This window comes from Taudactylus pleione, unplaced genomic scaffold (assembly GCF_031769625.1).
Source record: "Taudactylus pleione unplaced genomic scaffold, aTauple2 ptg000687l, whole genome shotgun sequence".
NCBI classification, from domain to species: Eukaryota; Metazoa; Chordata; class Amphibia; order Anura; family Myobatrachidae; genus Taudactylus; species Taudactylus pleione.
Genome location: NW_028285089.1, coordinates 514300 through 537252, shown reverse-complemented (window position 1 = coordinate 537252; position 22953 = coordinate 514300).

Here is a 22953-nt window from a genome sequence, read left to right as displayed (position 1 = left end):
TGCGGACTGCAGGCATGGGCAATTTCCATGCACGTCTGCCCGATGTTTTAAAGTAGCAGTCATTTAAAAGGCAAAACCAAGTTGATTTTGCCTTTTAAATGACTGCTACTTTAAAACATCGGACAGTTTGGCACAGAACTTGCAGATGCATGCAGTCTGCAGGCTATTACATTTACTCCTTTGTCTGTTAGTAAACGCGTGATTTAGCCCCAGAATCACAACATCATTGCTGATCTATTTAGATCGATTAGAAATATATTAAAATCAATTAAAATCATCCTTCAGTAAACATACCCCCGACGTCCAGGAGGCGGAGCATCGTGGTGGCCGCGTTTTATCCTTACCTCCGTCTCCCCTTTACTACATCTCTACATATCCCCGGCTAAAACAGTTTTAACAGTGGCAGAAGACACAGAATTGTGCAGAGGAAGATCAGCGCTTAGGAACCCCTAATATCAACATTGTGCTCTTCAGTAACAGCGGGCCTCATATCCTTGCAACCTGGTATATTTCACACCTATATTAAAAATCTTCCCCTCCTAATCCCGTGTATTGGTGGTCTGTGCAACCGATCCCAACCTATCCCATTTTCCTACCTATCCATCTTTCATCCCCACATATATTATTATAATACTCATGCAAATATTTTATCTGAATTGTTTGCCTTAATGAGGATTTATACTGATCTGTAGAATATCTTCATACCATTTTGTACCAATATTCATAATATACTATCTAAACCTGGTAAATCTGCACAATAGCACCACCTGGTGGCTTCTGTGTATACTAATGAAACTATGTATACTTTTTTGTTCTACTTGCAATATCTATATCTTTAGGTGCCCATCCACTAGCAGATCAGGGAAAGACGGTACGATTACGACATCGGAATCGTACCGTCGTTCCCCTAGGTGGTGCAGTGCCTACACTGAACGATTGATCGCCCAGTGTAGGTACATCAATCATCCCCGAACATGGCCAATCTGTTGTTATTGGCAGATTGGCCTGCATGTTCGGCCGATGATTGATGTCAGAAATGACCAGTGGGATCGCGCATCGCTGGTCATTTCTGACATTTGGATGCACGATTTGTGGCCACTTACTGAGCGATTGCACGATTACAATGTTGTAATCGTGCAATCGTACAGTGTAATCGGCTAGTGGATGGGCACCTTAAGACATACTGAATACTGACAAAATATTATAGGACTTGCCTGTCAGATTATTGTGAAAATTATCTTCTGCTCCATATTGCATTGTGCATTTACAATTACACAACACTGCTGTTTTATTCCCTTGCTATTGCCACTTGATGGTGGCCCATTATATCACCACTACTTGTGGATTGGAGGGGGGAGGGGAGGGGGGAGAGGGGAAGATAGACTACACTGGTATCCAGGGCTGCCATCAGGGGGGGACTGCCGGGCCTGGAGTCCCGGGCCTGGACACTCTGGGGGCCCGCCTGCTATGCCTGTCAACAACTTACTAAAGTAAGTCTGCCAAACTTACTGACAGGCTCAGCCCCGGGGGTCCGCTACTACCAGTGGGCAGCCGCTGCCACCCGTGCACACTTTTATATTGCCTCCTTATCTTACCTTTCACTGACAGGCTCGGCTCCCCAGCTGCCTGTTACCACTGCTATGTCCTCTATCTCCAATCACCTGCTGCTGCTGCCGTATATATGGCTGGCTGTGGGAGGCAGGCAGAGAGGATTCTCCCGGCTGCTCGATTGTGTTATAGGCTAGCAGCACAGAGCAGCCGGGAGCATCCTCTCTGCCTGCCTCCCACAGCCAGCCATATACACGGCAGCAGCGGCGGGCGATTGGAGATAGTTAGAGGACATAGCAGTGGTAATAGGCGGCTGGGGAGCGGTTAGATAAGGAGGGGATATAGTTGTGTGCATGGGCGGCCGCCCGCTGGTAGTAGCGGAACCCCGGGGCCGAGTCTGTCAGTGAGTATAAATTTGGCAGGGGGGGGGAGTAGTGGGTGGGCGGGCCCCTCATTTGGGGGGGGTGTTTGTTGAGAGGCTCTGTATAATGGGGGGGTTGTTGCTGTGAGGCTCTGTATAATGGGGGGTTGTTGCTGTGAGGCTCTGTATAATGGGTGGGTTGTTGTTGTGAGGCTCTGTATAATGGGGGGGATTGTTGCTGTGAGGCTCTATATAATGGGGGGGGTTGTTGCAGTGAGGCTCTGTATAAAGGGAGGGGGTTGTTGCTGTGAGGCTCTGTATAATGGGGGCTGGGGGGCCCTGCCTATTTGGTCCGTCCAGGCCCCAAAATTTCTGATGGCGGCCCTGATGGTATCCCACACCATATCAGATTTGAATGTGAATATAATCCATTTTACATCTTGGACTTTTGATTTAGACACAGATAAAACTATTGTATTTTATTTCACACCAAGATACTCTGTGGTATTTATCTTTACATTTACGCAATGTGACAACTATGTAAATATTTAACTCAAATGTCTTGACTTAATGTAACCATTCTACATAGGAGGGGCTTTTGATTTCTCGCTTGCCTAGGTACAATTATTTTTCTGTTCATTTCCTCCTGCATGGCATAGAAAAAAATATAAAACAGGTTATACCAATGCCCTAGAGAATGGTCAAACCCAACAAGGGTGGAAATAAATCTCTCCAATATACCCCGCCACCCCCCCGTTCACACCATGGAACCATCAAATGATTCCCAATCTTCCTTGTCACAGGTTAACCCCTCTTCTCCCAATTCGGACATATCTCAAGAGGACTCACCAATCTTCCGTCAGATGGACAAAAAACTGGATAATATCCAGACGTCCATGGATAAAAAAACCTGACACCATCCAACTTAAAATGTAAGGCAGTTGAGGAATTAACCGATAAACTAGATGACCAGGAAAACCGTAATAGATGCAAGAACTTAAGATTTTGAGGAATTCCCGAGTCCATTAAATGCTCTGACCTAAATGATCTCCTTAGCGTTGATCTTGTTAGTGTGCTTCAGGTTCCCACGAGCACAGGTACTGTAGCTATTGAACGTTTCCACCATATTGGCCTAGAACGTAACTCAAAAAACAATGGACCTCATTCAGAGTTGGTCGTAAGTGGCTGCTTGGTCGTACGCCTAACGACCGCAAAACTGAAAAAGGAAGCAATCGCACGGCCGGTCGGACGCAACCAAAGTGACGCCCATACGTGAACAATTCCGGCCTTCTATGTTGGTTGTAGCAGGAAATTTATGTACGCCCCTAAAACGCCCTGAAAATGGTGAGGAACGCCTGTGTTTTTAGACCACCACCCCCGTCAACACCCACAAACGGCCTTTCATGTCAATCAACTTGGAAGCCACTTCCTGCTCATAAGCCGTACGATCGTCAGCATTTTGGATCACAAGGTCTCGTATGCACATGCGCACAACTAACCGTACGCATGCGTGGTTTGGAAACATTGGATGCATATGACCGAGCAGCCGCTTACGACCGACTCTGAATGAGGTCCAATGTCCCTAGACAGGTGATAGCCAGATTTTGGGATTTTCGTGAAAAGGAAAATATTTTGAGGGCATACCGTAAGACTGACTCCCTTCAAGTCCACGTCTTTACTGTATTAAGATTTTTTGGCCGCGGTCACTCACAAAAGAATGGAATTCTGCCCTATTTGTAAATTAAGTTTTGAAAAGCAAAATTAAGGGTTGTACTAGACGGCAAACCAATCATCTTTGATTCCCCACAGGCAGCCAAATCTCATTTTGTTATAACCCCACATTCTCCTACTGGGATAAATCCATCTGCCTGGAAACCCCCCTCCCCAGCACACACTGTGACCACAATAGAAATAGTAATATAATAGATTGTTACTAGCGCTGCATTTTATTCTCAGTATCACAAATGAAATAATTAGCACCACCTGTGGATCTTTTTACATGTGTCAGCCAGTGATAAATAACCTGTGCACCAACTAGGAGATCTGGAAAACATGTACTGTTAGGGATGCACTGCTATAGAGCCCAATATGTACATATATAGTATGTCCAGGGCAGTGCCAGGTCCTTCTGCTGCTCCTCCAGGCTCCTGAACTTGCTCCCTTGCCCTGGAATGGTGCCCAGTGCCCACATTTAAAATAAATACAGTCAACTCAGACAGGATGGCCCTACTACTGCATATAATGGGTTACTGTGATCGCTGGTCCTGTATATGCTGGAATTATCACACACAATACACTATGTATGACGCATATTAAAGCTGTTTAAGTACTAATTCTGCCCTCTTCATGGACTGGCCACACTCGCTCTAAAATCAAGCATTTGGAAACCCCCCTCTAGAAATCCTGCATTTGCCACTGAAATCAGTCCCCTCCTAACAGTTGAATAAATTATCACCCTTTGAGGTGATAAGTAATATGTTTCTATACAACATTGAGTCTAAGACTCCCGCTGTGATACGCTTAGCGTATTAAAATACATTTTGATCTTTTATGTTCGTATACCACTGGTAAACAAAATGCTTACGTCATTGTCTTCCTACCTCCTTTTTCACGCTTTTCCCTTTTTTCTCTCTTTCCCTTTCATCTTCACATGCAGCGGCCCTGGGACGTGGGGGTTCCTAATTCTATTCATGATATCACATGTTACACTGTCATGTTCTGGGTTGTTTGTGGACCCGGGGTGGTAGCAGGAGCGATCACAGAAGTGGGTTTGAATATAAAACTAGGTTTTTTAATACGTACTTGAGTATACATAAAATATGGCAGTAAATAAAAGTCCAGGCATATATAAACGTGCACTAGAGTTCTGTGGTGGGAGTAATGGGTTAATGTCCAAGTAGAAAAAATTAGAAGTGTCCAGGTGTGCAGGTAGTGAGACCGGAATAATCAACCAGGTATGCAGGTAGTGATGCAGGAAAATAATAAGCCAGGTATGCAGGTAGTGAACTAAGGCAAATGAGCAGGATATCAGCAGGCTCAGGCACTCGGGTATGGGCAAGGGTGGTGGAGGAAGCGGGGTAGTCCAGCGGAAGCTAGGAGCTGACAGGCAGACTAGCAGACAGCGAATTTCACAGGAACAGGATAAGCACAGAGAACTCCCAGCTAGGCTGAGATACACATTGCACTGGCAAAGAAGGAAGGCACTGAACCTTCCTAAATACCCCATGCCATGCTGTTACTGGCCGGAGGGAACAAGTGACTCACCAGGATTGGCCAGCCACATTACATGGCCAAAAGGCAAAATGGTGGCGCCCATGCCAAACGGAACGGAGACGCCACCAGGCCTTACCAGCGCAGAGTGACAACAGGCCTGCACAACAACGCGCGCAGCCAAAGCCCCCCGCCAGACACCAGCTCCGCCACCAGGCAGCCCGCACCACAATGACCTCACAGGTAACACCCGCCTTGCGCCATGCTGAAATACCCTGCATGTACCCCCCCTTTTGGGGTGGCCTCAGGACACTCACCAGGCTTCTCCGGATAAGCAGAATTAAATCTCCTGATGAGCGGGGGAGCGTGGACATCACGAGCATCTGTCCAGCAACGTTCCTCTGGACCGTAACCTTTCCAGTCCAGCAAATACTGTAAATGACCTCTGCGTAGATGAGAGTCCAAGATCTGGGCGATCTCAAACTCAACTCCTCTCTCCATCTGGACTCGAGGAGAAGCAGGTAGAGCATTATGGAACCTATTCAGAACCAGAGGTTTTAATAAGGAAACATGGAAGGAATTAGGAATTTTTAGGTATGGGGTAACTAAACAATAGGCCACTGGATTAATGACTTCTGTTATGGTGAAGGGACCAATGAAGCGGGGTGCAAATTTCTTTGAAGGAACTCTTAGACGAAGATTCCGGGTGGACAACCAAACCTGGTTTCCAACTTGCATGCGTGGAACTATTCTACGCTTCTTATCGGCCTGGGTCTTATAGCGAGAGGATGCCTTCAGCAAATCAGACCGTATTTGAGTCCAGATGGCAGCAAAATTCCGCACCGTGTCCTCCACGGCCGGAACATAAAAAACAGGCAGGCTTCGGAATTCGGGAACACAAGGATGAAGGCCATAAACAACCTGAAATGGCATTTGGTTAGTTGACGAGTGGTAGGAAGCATTATGTGCAAACTCAGCCCATGGCAGCAAGGCAGCCCAATTGTCCTGGGAAGATGTCATAAAGATTCTTAAGAAAGTCTCTAGATCTTGATTAACTCTCTCGGTGGAGCCGTTGCTTTGCGGATGGTAGGCCGTGGAAAAGTTTTTAACTTCACTTGAAGAACAGAACACAAAGCCCTCCAGAATTTTGCAGTAAATTGCACACCACGGTCAGAGACAATTTCAGCAGGAAGGCCATGAAGACGAAATATGTGTTGAACGAACAACTGTGCCAGGTCAGGAACAGAAGGTAACTTCTTCAAAGGTATATAGTGGACCATCTTAGAGAATCAATCTATTACAACCCAGATAGTATTGAAGCCTTGAGAGACTGGCAGGTCTGTGACAAAATCCATGGAGAGATGTGTCCATGGACGTGATGGAGTAGGTAGTGGAAGCAATTCCCCAGCTGGAGCTTGTCGTGATGATTTATACTGGGCACAGGAGGAGCAGTAAGAAATGAACTCCATTATATCTGCCTTCATAGAAGGCCACCAATAGTGTCTTTTCAGGAACTCCAAGGTCTTCCGAGTGCCTACACATACATACAGATATAAACACACTACATATACATATATACACACTAACACATACATACACACTACATACACATATATACACAATAACATACATACACATATATACACACTAACACTAGACACACACTAACACTAGACACATACATACACATGCTAAAACACATACAATACATAACTATTACTTACACTTAACAACAGCAGGATGCAACTCCCATGATTAGGCTTGTCGCGTTGACTCCGCCCTCATTGTCGTCAGCATCAGCGACTGAAGAGTAAAATTGACCAATCGGTCCATGGGGGGGTGGGTTCCCAGGTTGGAGCAGGCACATTCCTCCCCCTGTTAGTGCGGGCCAGCAGGCAGCAGTGGCAGGAGTGGCCCCCTCTGATTCTGCCTGTGTCAGCGTCCCCGCACAGAACACATACAGTGCGTTGTCAAGCCTTGAGGCTCAAGGACCTGCTCTGTTTTGAAAACGGCTGCAGGGGGTCGGGTTGGTGGGCCCCTAGAACCTTCGGGCCCTTGGGCAGCAGCCCAAAAAGACCAATGGAAGAGACGGCCCTGGTCATGTGGTAGACCCGGGCGCTGAAATGATTAGTTTGTCAAAGTGTGCATGTCCTGTTTATACAACATAAGGGTGGGTGGGAGGGCCAAAGGACAATTCCATCTAGCACCTCATTTTTTTCTTTGCATTATGTACTGTTTGGGGCCTAGTTTTTCAAACTGTCATCCTGTCTGCCACTGCAGAGCCACTCCTAGATGGGCCACGTGTTTGTGCCGCCCACTCGTATCGCTTAGCATAGTCATCCAGCTACCTTGGTGCAACCTTTTGGACATAAAAACACTATTGTGAGGTGTTCAGAATAGACTGGAAATGAGTGGAGATTAATGTTATTGAGGTTAATAATAGCATAGGACAGAAAAACCCACAAATTCTGTGATTTTAGCTGTTTTTATGTTTTTTTCCCAAAAAAATACAGATCCAAAACCCAGAACCCAAAACACGGAAGGGTGGTTTTGGCAAAACCATTCCAGATCCAAAACACAAAGAAAGATCCAGATCCAAAACCAAAACACAAAAAGAGGCCGGTGCACACCCCTAATATATATATATATATATATATATATATATATATTTATATATATATATATGTGTATGTATATGTATGTATACAGTATATATGTATGTACTGTATGTACATATGTATGTACTGTATGTACTGTATGTATATATGTATATATATATATGTATGTATATGCATGCATTTTATATATATATATAAGTATATATACACAGTATATAAGTATGTACTTTATGTATATATGTATGTATATATTTATGTATATATGTACAGTATGTGTATATATATATTAGGGATGAGCGGGTTCGGATTTCTGAAATCCGAACCCCCCCGAGCCCCCCCGATCTGAGTCGGATCCGAGTCAGGTTTGAGTTTTCCCATCTGACTCAGATCTGAAAACGAGGCAAAACATCATCATCCCACTGTCGGATTCTCACGGGTTTTGGATTTAATAAAAGGTTCCCACGTTGACGCCATTTTTCACTCCGGCTATGGACAGTAAAGAGGGAGGGTGGGAGTTGTGCTGCTGTTGTCGTCCATAGGGTCTGTGTCCACTCCAAAGTCCATAGGGGCTGGCTGGGCTGTGTAGTGCAGTGTACCATAAAGGCTGTAGTCCTAAATGGGTACTGTAGTGTTGTCCAGGGGGTGCAATGTCCATCAGGGGTGCTCCCCCCAAGTACAAAAAAATATATATTTTCTGTTTGTGTGCGCTGTGGCCGCATGTGCATCAACAAAGCAGCGCCAAGCGTGCACCTGTGTCATAAGTAAAGGGCCAGCTGGCTCATCTGTTGAAGGGTGCTGTAACCCCCAAAGTGCGCTCCAAAAAAAATTATATATATATTTTTCTGTGTTTGTGACTTGTGTGCGCTGTAGCCGCACGTGCATGAAAAAAGTAGCACCAAGCGTGCGCCTGTGTCATAAGTAAAGGGCCGGCTGGCTCGTCTGTTGAAGGGTGCTGTAACCCCCAAAGTGCTGCAGCTGCTGCCACTAGTCATTACATAAATGATTAAATGCCATCAACATCATCTGCCAAGGCTGATGCCCAATATCATAGTAGAGGGCATATAAAATCCCAAATGACAAAGTTCAGGAAAATGACCTTAAAAAATACATTTAAATCATCTGAGGAGAAACGTAAACTTGCCAATATGCCATTTACGACACGGAGTGGCAAGGAACGGCTAAGGTCTTTCCCTATGTTCATGACTAGTGGTTCAGCTTCACATGACGATGGAAACCTCCTCCCGCTAGAAAAATTAAATGAGTTAAGCTGGCAAAGGCACAGCAAAGAACTGTGCGTTCTAAGAAGATATCACAAATCCCCAAGGAGAGTCCAAGTGTGGCGGCGGTTGCGAAGCCTGACCTTCCCAACACTGGACGGGAAGAGGTGGCTCCTTCCACCATTTGCACGCCCTCTGCAAGTGCTGGAAGGAGCACCCACGGTCCAGTTGCTGATATTCACGTGCATCCGGTATCCGCCATTAGTGCAGTGGGATTTAGACAATTGATGGAGGTAGTGTGTCCCCAGTACCAAATCCCGTCTGGATTCCACTTCACTAGGCAGGCGATACCGAGAATGTACAGAAACGTCAGAAAAAGTGTCCTCAGTGTCGTAAAAAATGCGGTTGTACCTAATGTGTCATACTTGCCGACTTCTTCTGTTTTCTTCTCGGAGAAGCCCGAGGAGGATAAACAGGTTGGGGGAGGGGGCATATGGTTAGCGCCATTAAGCCCCGCCCCCAGGCGTCAATTTGCCGCAAACGGCCAAATGATTCGATTCTCATAGAATCGTGTCATTAGAGCCGTCCCCTATCTCTGGACCCGCCGATCACCGGGAATATTCTCCCCATTCTGCCCACTTCACTAGGAAGTGAGCGGAATGCGGGAGAAGTGCCTACCCTTCCGGGGATTACCCAAAAAATCGGGAGCCTTCCGGGAGGGTTGGCAACCCTGATATGTGTATATATAGATAAATAGATATAACAAATCCGTGGGTGGCGGCACTCATAGCGACTTAGAGAGGCTTACCTTGCATTATTTATAAGTCGCTATGAGTGTCACCACCCATGGAGGGAAACAGTCGGTAAGCCGGCAGACGCAATGCCGACCGCCGTCTTCCCAAATGCTAAATCCCGGCAAGGGTTAAATGACAGGCATTGAAATCTTGACTCCTGTCATTTTACCTACCCCGGGAGACCGGTGCCCGGCGCGGACAGCCAAGTGGGGGGCAGGGTTAGGTTTAGGGCTCCCAGGGGGGACTTAGGGTTAGGCACCCCCTAAGGAGGTTAGGGTCAGGCTAGGGGAAGAGAGGGTTAGGGTTAGGCACCCCCGGGGGGAGGTTAGGGTTAGGCCCCCCCCAGGGGACTTAGATTTAGGTGGCGGGAAAGGAGGGGTTAGGTTTAGGCACTTACAGGGGGGATTAGGGTTAGGCACTTGGGGCAAAGGTTAGGGTTAGGCACCCCTAAGGGAGGGTTAGGGGTAGAATAGGTTAGTTTATACTTACCTTCCAACGTTCGGGATTTCCACCTGTGTCGGGCTGCCGCTGCCGGGATTTGAACCACCGGCCATGCGGCCGGCAGTAAATCATAACGAACCCCCCATGGATTTGTTGTATTGTTTGATGATGGAGGGCACCAGCGCATATTAATCATGGAGTTTGGGAGTGCCAGCACCTCCGCTATTTATATATATATATATATATATACATATATATAATACATGTATATATAATGTATGTATACATGTGTGTATATATAAGTATATATATATATATATATACTACACACACATTTATATATGAAAGTCAATTTATATATATATATATATATACACATATGTATACTTGTGGCTGCAGGGATCTGACACTCGTGAATGAAAAAGATTAATAAATTAGAAATTTTCGCATGCGGCACAGACACCGCAGTTTAAAGCACATATATGAAACATTGCCACTCACTACGGAGTCACAGTACTTGTGTGTTATGGATGCACAGAGGGCTAAGGCCCAAGGAGTAACGGTGCTTGTATATGCAGTGGACTATGGCTGAAGGAGTCACAGTGCTTGTATACACAGTGTGCTAAGGCCCAAGGACTCACAGTGCTTGTGTACCCAGAGGGCTAAGACCCAACAAGTTATGGTACTTGTATACCCAGAGGGCTAAGGCCCAAGGAGTTACGGTGCTTGTATACACAGAAGGCTAAGGCCCGAGGAGTTATGGTGCTTGTATACACAGAGGGCTAAGGCCCAAGGAGGTACAGTGCTTGTATAAACAGAGAACTAAGGCCCAAGGAGTCACAGTGCTTGAATACACAGAGGTCTAAGGCCCAAGGAGTTACATTGCTTGTATAAACAGAGGGCTAAGGCCCAAGAGTTTCAGTGCTTATATAAACAGAGGGCTAAGTCTCAAGGAGTCACGGTGCTTGTATACACAGAGGGCTACGGCCAAAGGAGTCACAGTGCTTGTATACACAGTGGTCTATGGCCTGCAGAGTCACAGTACTTGTATACACAGTGGGGTACAGCCCACGGCAGGCTTGCCTACCCTCACGATTTGGCCGGGAGCCTCCTGGTTTTTGGGTTCCGCTCCCGGCCCCCCGGAAAGACAGGCAAGCCTCCTGGCAGCCAGCAACCCTCCGGATCTCCCCCCAGAATTAACTAGAAACCCCCGCAGCAGGGGGGGGCTGGTGACACGATTCGCGCTGAATCGCATCATTGTGGCCCCGCCCCCTGCTTCACAATGCTGAAAATAACGGCATTGTGAAGAGGGGGCGGGACCACAATGACGCGATTGTGCGGCTCCACCCCCAATGTGACATCAATGACCGGGCACGCCCCCTGCTGTTAGCCAACAATCAGCTTCCTCCTGGAAAGAGTGAGCTGATTGTCGGCAAGTATGGCCCACGGACTCACGGTGCCTGTATACACTGTGTGGTACAGTACCAAAAAAAATTTTTTTCTACTTTTTAAGCTGTCTTGAATTTTTTAAACTTTTTAAACTTTTGTTTGTACATACAGCCACTTGTGAGTCTGGTCACAGCCACTTTAATCAGCAAAGTATAGCGCAGCATACATCAGAGGCAATGTGCCCCCTATACACAGTCACTTTGCCAGCACAGACACTTGTGAGTAGGGATGTGTGCCAGACCATTTTTGCTGGATTTGGATTTGGGTCTAATTCGTCGTCCGGCTTTGGATTTGGATTTGAATTTGCCAAACTGCGGTGACTGGTTTTGGAATTGGAATTTTTACAAAAATTTACATAAAAAGCTAAAATCACATAAATTGGGCTTTTTTTTCTTCCTAAACCTCAATAACATTAATGTCCAGTCATTTACAGTCAATTTAGACCACCACACAGCTTATAATATTGTTTTCACCATTATTGGCCAAAGGTTGCAGTGAGCTGACTGGTTACCAAGCGTCAGAGCAGCGGCGCAGTGGCATAAACACCACAGTTTAAAGCATTGCCACACAGCAGTGGCAGAAATGAAAGGTAATGCAAGATGGAATTGTCCTTGGGCCCTCCCACCCACCCGGTGAGGTTCGGCCAGCAGCGTCACAGTACTTGTGTACACAGTTAGCTATGGCCCAAGGAGTCACAGTGCTTATGCCCAGTACGGCTTATGCCCAGTACAGTGGGCTTATGCCCAGTCACGGAGCTTCTATACACACAATGGGCTTATGTCCAGTCACGGAGCTTGTATACACAGAGTGGGCTTATGCCCAGTAAAGTCATGGAGCTTATATACACACAGTGGGCTTATGCCCAGTCACGGAGTTTGCATACACACAGTGGGCTTATGCCCAGTAAAGTCACGGAGCTTGTATACACACAGTGGGCTTATGCCCAGTAAAGTCACGGAGCTTGTATACACACAGTGGGCTTATGCCCAGTCACAGAGTTTGCATACACACAGTGGGCTTATGCCCAGTAAAGTCACGGAGCTTGTATACACACAGTGGGCTTATGCCCAGTAAAGTCACGGAGCTTGTATACACACAGTGGGCTTATGCCCAGTCACGGAGCTTGTATACACACAGTGGGCTTATGCCCAGTCATGGAGTTTGTATACAAACAGTGGGCTTACGCCCAGTAAAGTCACAGAGCTTGTATACACACACTACAGTGGGCTTATGCCCAGTCACGGAGCTTGTACACACACTACAGTAGGTCTCTCCTCTCTGACAAAATTGCGCTGTGTATCGGGCACCGCGCCTTTTATAGAGGCCGAATGTTCACCCGGGTCTCGCGATGTTCGGCTTTGAGGTGGAATCCGAGTCAGGCGGGAACACCAGAACTTGCGTTCGGGTGGACTCAGATTCTACCTGTTCATGGCGGTTCGGATTCCTCGGAATCAGAACCGCTCATCTCTACTTGTGAGTCTCTGGACACAGCCACCTTCAGCAGAGCAGCGCGCAATGTGCAGAGAGTGGGAGTGAAGTGGGGCTGAGTCCCGATCGTGGCGCCTTATGTAGAGGCGAACTGTCACGAGAATCCGACTTCGGGAGGATGGCGTTCGGCCTCGCAGTGGGATCCGAGTCAGGAGGGAACACCCGACCCGTGGCTCGGGTGGACTCGGATCCCCACTGCTCATTCCTAATATATACAGGTATTCTTGCTATCTTTCAGTTTAGTTGTTGTACTGACACTGTTGAGCTTCTGTTTGCCCAAGTTGATCTGCAGCCCTATCACTGCTTTTGCAACAATTAACCATTCAATCAGGGCAGAGATGTCAATCGGTCTTCCTGCTGCTGGTTGATAATAAAGTGCTGCACTGATTTCCTACATTACATGCAGCCGCGGCTCAGCCAAATCAGTGCAGCACTTTCTTATTAATTGGGGGGTGGAGGAGATGATTTAAACTAAATATGTGCTGACTGCCTGAAAATTACCCTGAAGAGGAGGACATAATATTATATAAAATTAGAACTTTCATCTGTGTGGAATGGAGAATGATCTATAGTAATAGATATTTTATAAGGAGGGCAAATAAATCAGTATATTGTGTCCTCTGCCAGACACCTAAAGGAAGAAAGAAGAGGAAGAAAGAGAAGGCAGAAATGCCTAAAAGGTAAGTGTAACTTGAGTATCTTATTTGAAGAGGTGTGGGAGAGTGTCTGTAGAGAGCATGTAAGTATAGTCGGTATAGGGGTGCCATGGCTTTGGGGCTCAGAGGTTTAGAGGGCCCCAGACCACAGCATATACATGTCTACCAAGTTTGCTCAAATAACTGAGCAATTGGGTCAGGACCATTGCCTGGCTTGAATGGGGTGACATTACACTTTCAAGGAGTGGTATGTGTAGTGGATGTTATAATGGCATTACTAGGGTATTTGGAGCCCAGGGCAAATTGAAAAATGTAGCCCCCCCCTCTTCCCTATGTGAGCAAAAAATGAATGAGGTCACATGCCACAAGGGGCATGGCCACTGAAAAAATGAGGCATGTCAACATGACCCACACCCCTTTCTCATCACTCTGGGAACATTCTTTACCATTCCATATGCACTTTAATGCCCCAAAATCGCAGTGTCCCTCTTGCAATACCCACTGTAGTAGTGCTCCTTATGCAATGTCCCCAGTAGCAGTGTCCCATGTAGTAGTGCCCTTTATACAGTGCCCCAGTAGTGCACCCTTATACAGTGCCCCTTATACAGTCCCCCTACGAAGTTCCCCCAGTAATGCCCATAATACAGTGTCCCCAGTATGCAAGACCCCAGTAGTGCCCCTTATACAGTACCCCCAGTAGTGGTTCCCCTTCTGCAGGCCCCAAGTAGAGCCCCTTATACAGTGCCCCCAGTAGTTATCCCCCCTGTGCAGTGCCCCCAGTAGTGATCCCCCTATGCTGTGCCCCTTATACAATGCCGTCAGTAGTGCCCCTTATACAGTGCCCCCAGTAGTGATCCACCCTATTCAGTGCCCCCAGTAGTGATCCCTTCTATGCTGTGCCCCTTATACAGTGCCCCCAGTATGAAGTGCCCCCCTTATGAAGGCTCCCAGTAGTGCCCCTTATACAGTGCCCCCAGTAGTGATCCACCCTATCAGTGCCCCCAGTAGTGATACCTTCTATGCTGTGCCCCTTATACAGTGCCCCCAGTAGTGATACCTTCTATGCTGTGCCCCTTATACAGTGCCCCAGTAGTAATCCCCCCTATGAGTTGCCCCTTATACAGTACCTTCCAAGTGCATAAAACACACAGACAGACAGACACACACATAATACTGACTTGACTTACCTGAATCCCCACTCCTACCACTCCCGCCGCTGTCTGCTTCTCCATCCTCCTACTGGGTCCCCCTTGGTACTATGGGTGAGACATCATGACATCTCTCTCATCACCCACTGCAGGAGCCAGAAGGCGGAGCTCATGAGTGAGCTCTAGCCCGGCTCTGGCAGTGGGCAGAGCAGCCATTGAAAGTCTTTCTGACTCTCATTAGCTGCTGAAACACACACATCGCCGCCGGGTAGTACGAGTGTACTACCCTGTGCCGGTGGCGATGTGTGTGTACAGTGTAGTGCGGACTGCACCAACTGGGGTCTGCACTACACTGGCTGACTAGGGCGGGCCTGGACCATGGTCGTCGTGGTTGCCGCCCCCCTCCTGTGCTGCCGGTCCCAAGGCACCCAAGGCACGAGCCCCGGCGGCCCTACTCTAGCTACGCCACTGTAAGGAGGCACTGTAATGTTTCATAGTATGAATTCTGAGCACTTACATGTGGATTAATAGCAAATGATGGCATTAGAATGTGGCGTAATTTGAATTGGGGGCACTGTGTACTGGCATCATTACATCGTTGCATATTGTTAACTATGGACCTGAATTAGAGTTGTACGCTAAAGCTCCAGTAGCTGGCTCTTCTTTATATTTATATTTTAATGCAGCAGTGGCCGGGACTTGTACTGAGATGCTCTCCTGAGTCTTCGAAGATGTCTACAACTGAGACCCCATCCCCAAAATGACACTCCCTGTCTATCAACCGGACTGTGATAAGAGACTTGCAGTGTGCAACTACAGTAATGTACCTTAACACACGCACAGTGGCAACAGATTGCTCCATTTGTGAAAACATTGGCGTAGAATGCAACTCTGATTCAGGCCTTATAGCACTATTATGGTTCATAAAATGAGTAACTTATGTGAAGAGTGGTGTCTCACTAGCTATGAAGAGTTGTGTCTCGCTAGCTATGAATAGAAGTGTCTCGCTAGCTATGAATAGAGGTGTCTCGCTAGCTATGAATAGAGGTATCTCACTAGCAGGGCCGTAGCTAGGGTAGTGCGGACGGTGCCATCACACAGGGCACCACAGATCAGGGGGCACTGTTTGGGCCTGTCAAATTTCTGTTTATTATCACTCTTGCTTGTAGCTCCCTCTTATTTCATCCCCAGCATCTCCTGGTCTCTCCTATCTCTTCCCTGACCCTTCCCCATGAAGCCATGGCCCTTTTTTGGGTGCATTATGTCCCTTTGAAAAATGAGGGGGGCACCAATGCTCTTTCTGGCACAGGGCACCAAAAAGTCTAGTTACGGCTCTGCTCACTAGCTATGAATAGAGGTGTCTCACTAGCTATGAATATGTCTCACTAGCTATGAAGAGTGGTGTCTCATTAGCTATTAAGAGTGGTGTCTCACTAGAAGTATTAGGATGGGGGCACCTTCAAAATGTTGCTATGGGGTTCACAAAGTTCTAATTGTGCCCGTGCTTATGAGGCACCATTTTTGGAGCTTAAGGACACTACTGGGGCCTATACAACCTTAGGAAAGGCATATGTGGCCCTACAGTGTGGGCATATATTTTTCATTGACAATTTAATTTCTAGTATTCACATTTATTGTGACTAATTTTCCTGGCAGCAATCGAGGGATGTGGTCAGCATCTGGCCATGCGGGATGCCGATGGGTAAAATACTGATGTAGAAATCCCGACAGTGTCGGGATCCCGGTACCAGAATCCAAACCGCAGGCATCCCGAAGGTAAGTATCGGGCGTTGGGGGGAGAGTTAGGAGTAAGGGTTAGGCATCTGGGGGAGGGTTAGGCTTAGGTACTGGGGGGGAGGGTTAGGTTTAGGGTGCGGGGAGGGGGAGGTTAGCAAGGCGAGTACCGCTGTGAACCAACACATGTAATCAGCATCAAGTATTTTGCACTACTACATTTTGATTGAAGTTTGCACAATTATTTTATTTATTTTGTGTAGTTTGGCTGGTATTTATATTGCTGTTTGGTACCTTTTCATATACTGTATAATTTGTGCTTTTGCACGTTTCTTTAACAATAATTTTTTTTATAAACCAATGTGTTATTTTGGCGATCTTGCATAAACACTAAGATTAGTGGTTGTATTATCTGATAGGGGGTACCAGTCAAAATTTTGCCTAGGGCAGCAAATTGGCTAGGGCCGGCTCTGATTGTGTCAAATAAAAAGATGATCCCTCATTTAATACCGTAGGTTGTCTAGTTTTCAAAATCCTAGGCCTTGTTGGTCTACCATATTCTTACTACACATAAGAAGCATGTAAATCGAGACAGTGATGATAAAATAATACAGTTTCATTTCAAGTGCAGATTTTTTTGGCAAAACCTAAACACAGAATCCTGCTTTTTACTATTTTGGAAAAGTGGATTATTGGCGAAACAAGAACCACAAAGTTCTTGTTTCATCTTCACTTTGGTTTCCTTTCTTGAAATGTCAATAAAAAAACACTTTTTGGGGCATTTGGGTTACATTTTTTTTGATGTATTAGAATTATTTTCTGAAAATACAATGGGGTATATTTACTAATGCAAGAGTTTTTAGAAGTGGAGTTGTTGTCCATAGCAACCAATCAGATTCTAGCTATTACAGTATCTTCTAGAAGGTGCTAGATCAATGGTAAGTAGAATCTGATTGGTTGCTATGGGCAACATCTCCACTTCTAAATACTCTCGCTTTAGTAAATCTACCACAATGTCTCCTCAAAGACAACAAGGTATAATTTGTGTTGGTAATAAATTACAAAATGATTGATATCATGTGATGAGCGCAAAGTTCAAGAGATGACCACAGCACAAGGGTGAGAAAACTCCCAGCAGCAAAGGGATTAGCACACAAGCAACAACAGCAGGTGGCAGGGCCGTAACTAGGGCAGTGTGACCTATACTATGGCACAGGGCATTGCAGGGCAGGGGGTGCTGTTTGGGCCTGTCAATTTTCCTGTTTATTATCATTCTCACCTGTAGCTGCCTCTTCTTTTATCCCCAGCATTTCCTGGCCTCCCCTATCTCTTCCCTGGCCCTTCCCCATGAGGCCATGGCCCTTTTTCAGGTGCACTATCTTATGTCCCTATTTAAAAAATGAGGGGTGCGCCAGTGCTCTCTCTGGCACAGGGCACCAAAAAGTCTAGTTACGGCTCTGGCAGGTGGTGAAAGCTGCAAAACCAATAGGAGAGAGCAGGACAGCTTCCCCACTATCCTGATTCTGGTGGGGCAATACCAAAATTTTCACTGACTACCCCACTCAATCAGAACTTTGTCCCACTGCAAGGACAGTTTGGAGGTATATCCCGCTTCACACTGCTCTGTCCATGAATAGGTGAGCTGCGTGCATCTAAGGCTGGGTACTTACTGGGAAAATACTGTATGTACCCAGATGATATGGCGGCCGACATATTGTATCCGCAGTATGTTTCATCTTTCATTAATATGCATGGTGCCGCTTTTGATTAGTCAGGATTGATGTGCAGTGTTTACCCTCGGGCTACAGCCCCCTACTGATACACAACTTATAACATTTATTAATTGGGGCAGGAAATACATCCTGCCCCTGCGCAATTGGGCTGGACCACTTCCCTTCCCTTCACTTAGCACTGGTCCATCCTTGAGATGACAACCAGGTCGACCCTTGAGATCACAACAAACTCGCTGCTTTTCCGGGGGAAGTGCCAGTCAACTGTTATTACGCTACTAGAGGCCGCTGAGGAGCACTGCTTGCCGCCCATGCCTGGTTCACAGAACCAAGGCCCGCCATCCCCTGCGACACCCTAGCCTTTGATAGATGTCAACCCAACCCTGAACCTAAGCCTGTCAAATGTACTTCCTCTTACCTATAGAGGTCCACCTCCCCAGACCTTAACATGAATACCCCTATATTTTCCAAAATCGTTACTGCCCAGGTGTATCACCACTCTGCAGGTTTTTTCCGTCATCTGTGCATTCTGAAATCCAAAAACGAGAAGAAGCAGTGTTTACCCTTAGGCCACAGCCCCCTACTGGTATTTGTTAATAAAATTTACTACATGGGGTAGAAAATACATCCTGCCACTGCGCAACTGAGCTAAGAGATCCCACTCCCCTTTAATTAGTTTAGCCCTGGCCCATCCTTGAGATGATGGGCAGGTTGACCCATGAGGTCACAACAAGCTTGCCATTCCTCCTGGGAAGTGCTGGCCAACCATTGAGTGACTAGAGGAGCACTGCTTACTAATAAAGGAGTGTCTCACAAGCCACACCCGACTGACTTCGTGAGCCAACCTGTCAGGGAAAAGCTACATATGATTTTAATAAAAATGTATAGCACACGTGATTGCTGAAAATCAATCATTAACTTCATATAATATTAATAAAAAAAGTATAACACGCATAACTGCTGCAAATCAATCATAACAGGTACAAGTGTTTTTGGGTGACCCCCATGAAGGAATAAACCACAAAACCTCTTTGAGGGCAAAATTGGAAAGAACTTCATTCCCCCAAAGCGGCGGGCAGTATAAGGTCTTGGGTTTCCCAAAAGACACGCAGTAACCCTACTTAGCCAGGCAAGGTGTCGTAATCACACTCTGGCAAATGTAGAGTTCCTGAACATGCTATATGAATGTAATTTGCCCATAGAAGACCATTAAATCTTGGTTTGCTGTCAACCAATGGGCGTTCCTGGTCTTTTCACCAGCATCCCTGCAATATGTTGAACGGGGATTCTGTGGCTACCTGCTGATATCTGAGACATAAACCAGACCTGAAGAATGTTAGGTCACCCTGTGAAGCAAAATGGGTTTCGGGCTGTAGATAGACAGTAATTAGATAGACAAAGTCTGGATAGACAACAAATGTTAGACAGTCAATAGGTCAACAGGGACAAGAGGTCAACAGGGACAAAAGGTTGACACACTAAAGGTCGACATATAAGAAGGTTGACAGGGTCAAAAGGTCGCCGTGAAAATGATCGACACAAAAATGGTCGAAACGTGCTTTTTTTTTTTTAAGGGTTAGTCACTTACTGAAGGGTTAGGCACTTACCCAGACAGTTAGGGTTAAGCACCAGGAGGGAGGCTTAGGATTAGGTATTAAAAGGGACTGTTAGGGTTAGGCACCAGAAGGGAGGGTTAGGGTTAGGCACCAAGGGGAGGGTTAGGGTTAGAGTGAAGATTAGGGGTAAAAAAAAATAAATCATGTATTGACCATTTTTGTGCCAACCTTTGGAGCTTGTTGACCATTTGTATATGTCAACTTTCTTACATGTCGACCTTTAGTGTGCTGACCTTTTGTCTAACATTTGGTGTCTACCTAGACATTGTCTATCTAATTACTGTCTATATCTTATACCACACCCAAGCAAAATAGTAATGCTAATTTGCACTGTGTAGCTGTACATATGTGCAATTGTTAGAGAACCTCGGAGCATTACCCCCCTGCCCGCATGCAGAACCTAATAAGCTGTACTGCGCCACTGGTCATGCCCTCAGATTCAGAGCCTACAGAGAATTATACCCCGCAGATCATACCTACAAAGTTGTCTTGACCTGTTTTCCATACATACAGATTAAAATGCTTGCAGAGGACTATGGAGCTCATTCAGACCTGATCGCAAGATGCGGCCACTCGCTGGCAAAAAGGGGCCGGATATTTAAATTAAGCGCTCGTACTGCATGGCGTAAGGGCGCCCTCTATGTCTTAGCGAGCTATAGCACTGAGCGCTCGCTAGTGTATAATGATGCCCCCTTTCCACTCGCAACACACGTCATCTCCGGGAATTGTAGGTATTGGTAACATCGAGAGCCATCGGAGCTGCTCGCAGCCCTTGAGGTTGCCTTTCCCCGCCGCAAGCACTGCAATCAGTGCTGGCTGAAATACATGCAGGTGACGTGTACAATGACGCTACTTTGCTAACTATGCATGCCCTTTAAGCTGCGTTTTGGCGGCATGACACGCCTGCATCCGCAACACCACTCCCTCATTTACAAGCACTTTCCCCTGTTACCACCCACAAATGGCACTATATGTCACTCAAACTAGCGGGCAGTCTGTGTGCTATGAGCGCACAATTACCCATCACTGAGACTGGCTTGCGCACGCGCATTGTGAATTAGATACATGCGCACTGAGCAACAATTGTTTAGCAGCGAGCGATCGCTCCTTAGCGACCGGGTCTGAATCAGGTCCTATATCCAGCATATAGAAACTAGAAGTTATACTGTGCAGTCACCCAATGAGAATTTGATAATACCCATGATGCTGCCTAGCTTATAGAACTACATTGATTTATGTCTCTTGCTTTTTCTATGCAGTTTTAAACATATGATGATTTTGTTGTAACTTGATTTAATTCAGGACAACGTCCATCTCTACAATCTTGTAAGAACTAAACCCCCCTCCCCTCTTTCTTTGTTGTGTTATATTCACTCCATTTCTTTGTGCTAACAATATATAGAGGGGTATTCAATATGAAACGTTAACTTCACTGTCGAAGTTAACGTTTCATATCGGAGTTTTTTTCTGCGTTAAGTCTGGTGCGCGCTCCCGCTTATCCCCGTATTCAATATAAAATTAACTAAAACGGGAAACTCCGAAGTTGGATTTGCATAAAGTTACGAATTTTTCCTTAAAATAATTGTAAGACCCCCCTAAAGTTGTAAAAACATGGGGGAACACTTTGGGTACCCCCATTTTAGCCTTTAATTGAAAAGTCGGGGATTTAAATAGCCGCAGCAGGTGTTTTTTTCCCAACCTTGAAGAAGTGATGCAGAAGAGCACTTAGGTTATTTTTTTCATTTTTTTAAGTGGTCCCATCAAATTTGGGGTACATGAAAATGGGTACTAGCATATTTTGATGTCCCTAAAGTAAGTTTTTAAAAATTCTGCATTTGTGCACCTGCCGCTATAATTCTATTCTTCAAAACACCTGCCGCATACTTGCAGAATAGCCCTGAACCTATTTCCCTATTGTTTAACAATTTTTCCCCATTTTTTTTTTGCACCCCAATTTTTAAGTTAATTTTTTGGGGTGTCCCTATTTTTTTTTTTTTTTTTTTGACAGTTCTTTTTTAAATGTCATTCTCAGGGGTGCAGGCTATTTCTTTTAAGCCTGCACCCCTAAACCCCAATTCTGCACTTTTTTTCGACACCTATTAAATGGTGAAAACTTATCACCGTTTTTTATCATAGACTTGTCAAAACTGCGATAAGTCTTTGAAATTGAATAGGGTGTAAAAGTAAAACCTGCGATAATGATGTCATAATTGTGATATTAACGCAAAAACGATGTTATCGCACCCATATTGAATACCCCTATCAGAGTATTGCTCATAACCTTTATTTAACTCTGTTTAATTCTGCTTGATATGCTCATTAACGGAGAGATTTACAGATTTGTGTCCAATATTACTGTTAAGGACCTAACTTCATGAGAAGAATATATTTAATGATGTACAGATGCTTGTCAGATTGCTTACAACACTTGACTGAAAAGCACGTAAATTCTGCATATGTTTACATGTGATCCTGATGAAGGTACAAATAGCTGACAGCTCTATATCCTTTTCTTAGGATAAATATTATAATATTTTCTACATTCATCCTATAGAACATCTATGATATTGGCATTTGCATAATACCTGGGATTTGTGCATATTTTCTTAGGTTAAGGATTATACTTACTCTTATTTTTCACCATATGGAATAACAAGGACATTTGTACTGGTATAATAGCGGGCACTTTTCCATTTTCTTTGCAAATAAGGTCAGCATGATTTTGCCTTTGTGCTGTAATTTATTTTTCTGCTCAGAGACAATCCATTAGTACCAGGTTTAAACCCTGGGGGTCACCTATGCATTTGAGCAAACAGCATATCCTCTTGTATATTTTCTACTAACACCTGCTATAACTAAACATTTATCCAGAGGGTTTCAAGACCTCCTCTTATATAGTTATATCAAGTTTAATCCTAAAGCTGCATACACACACAACGATTG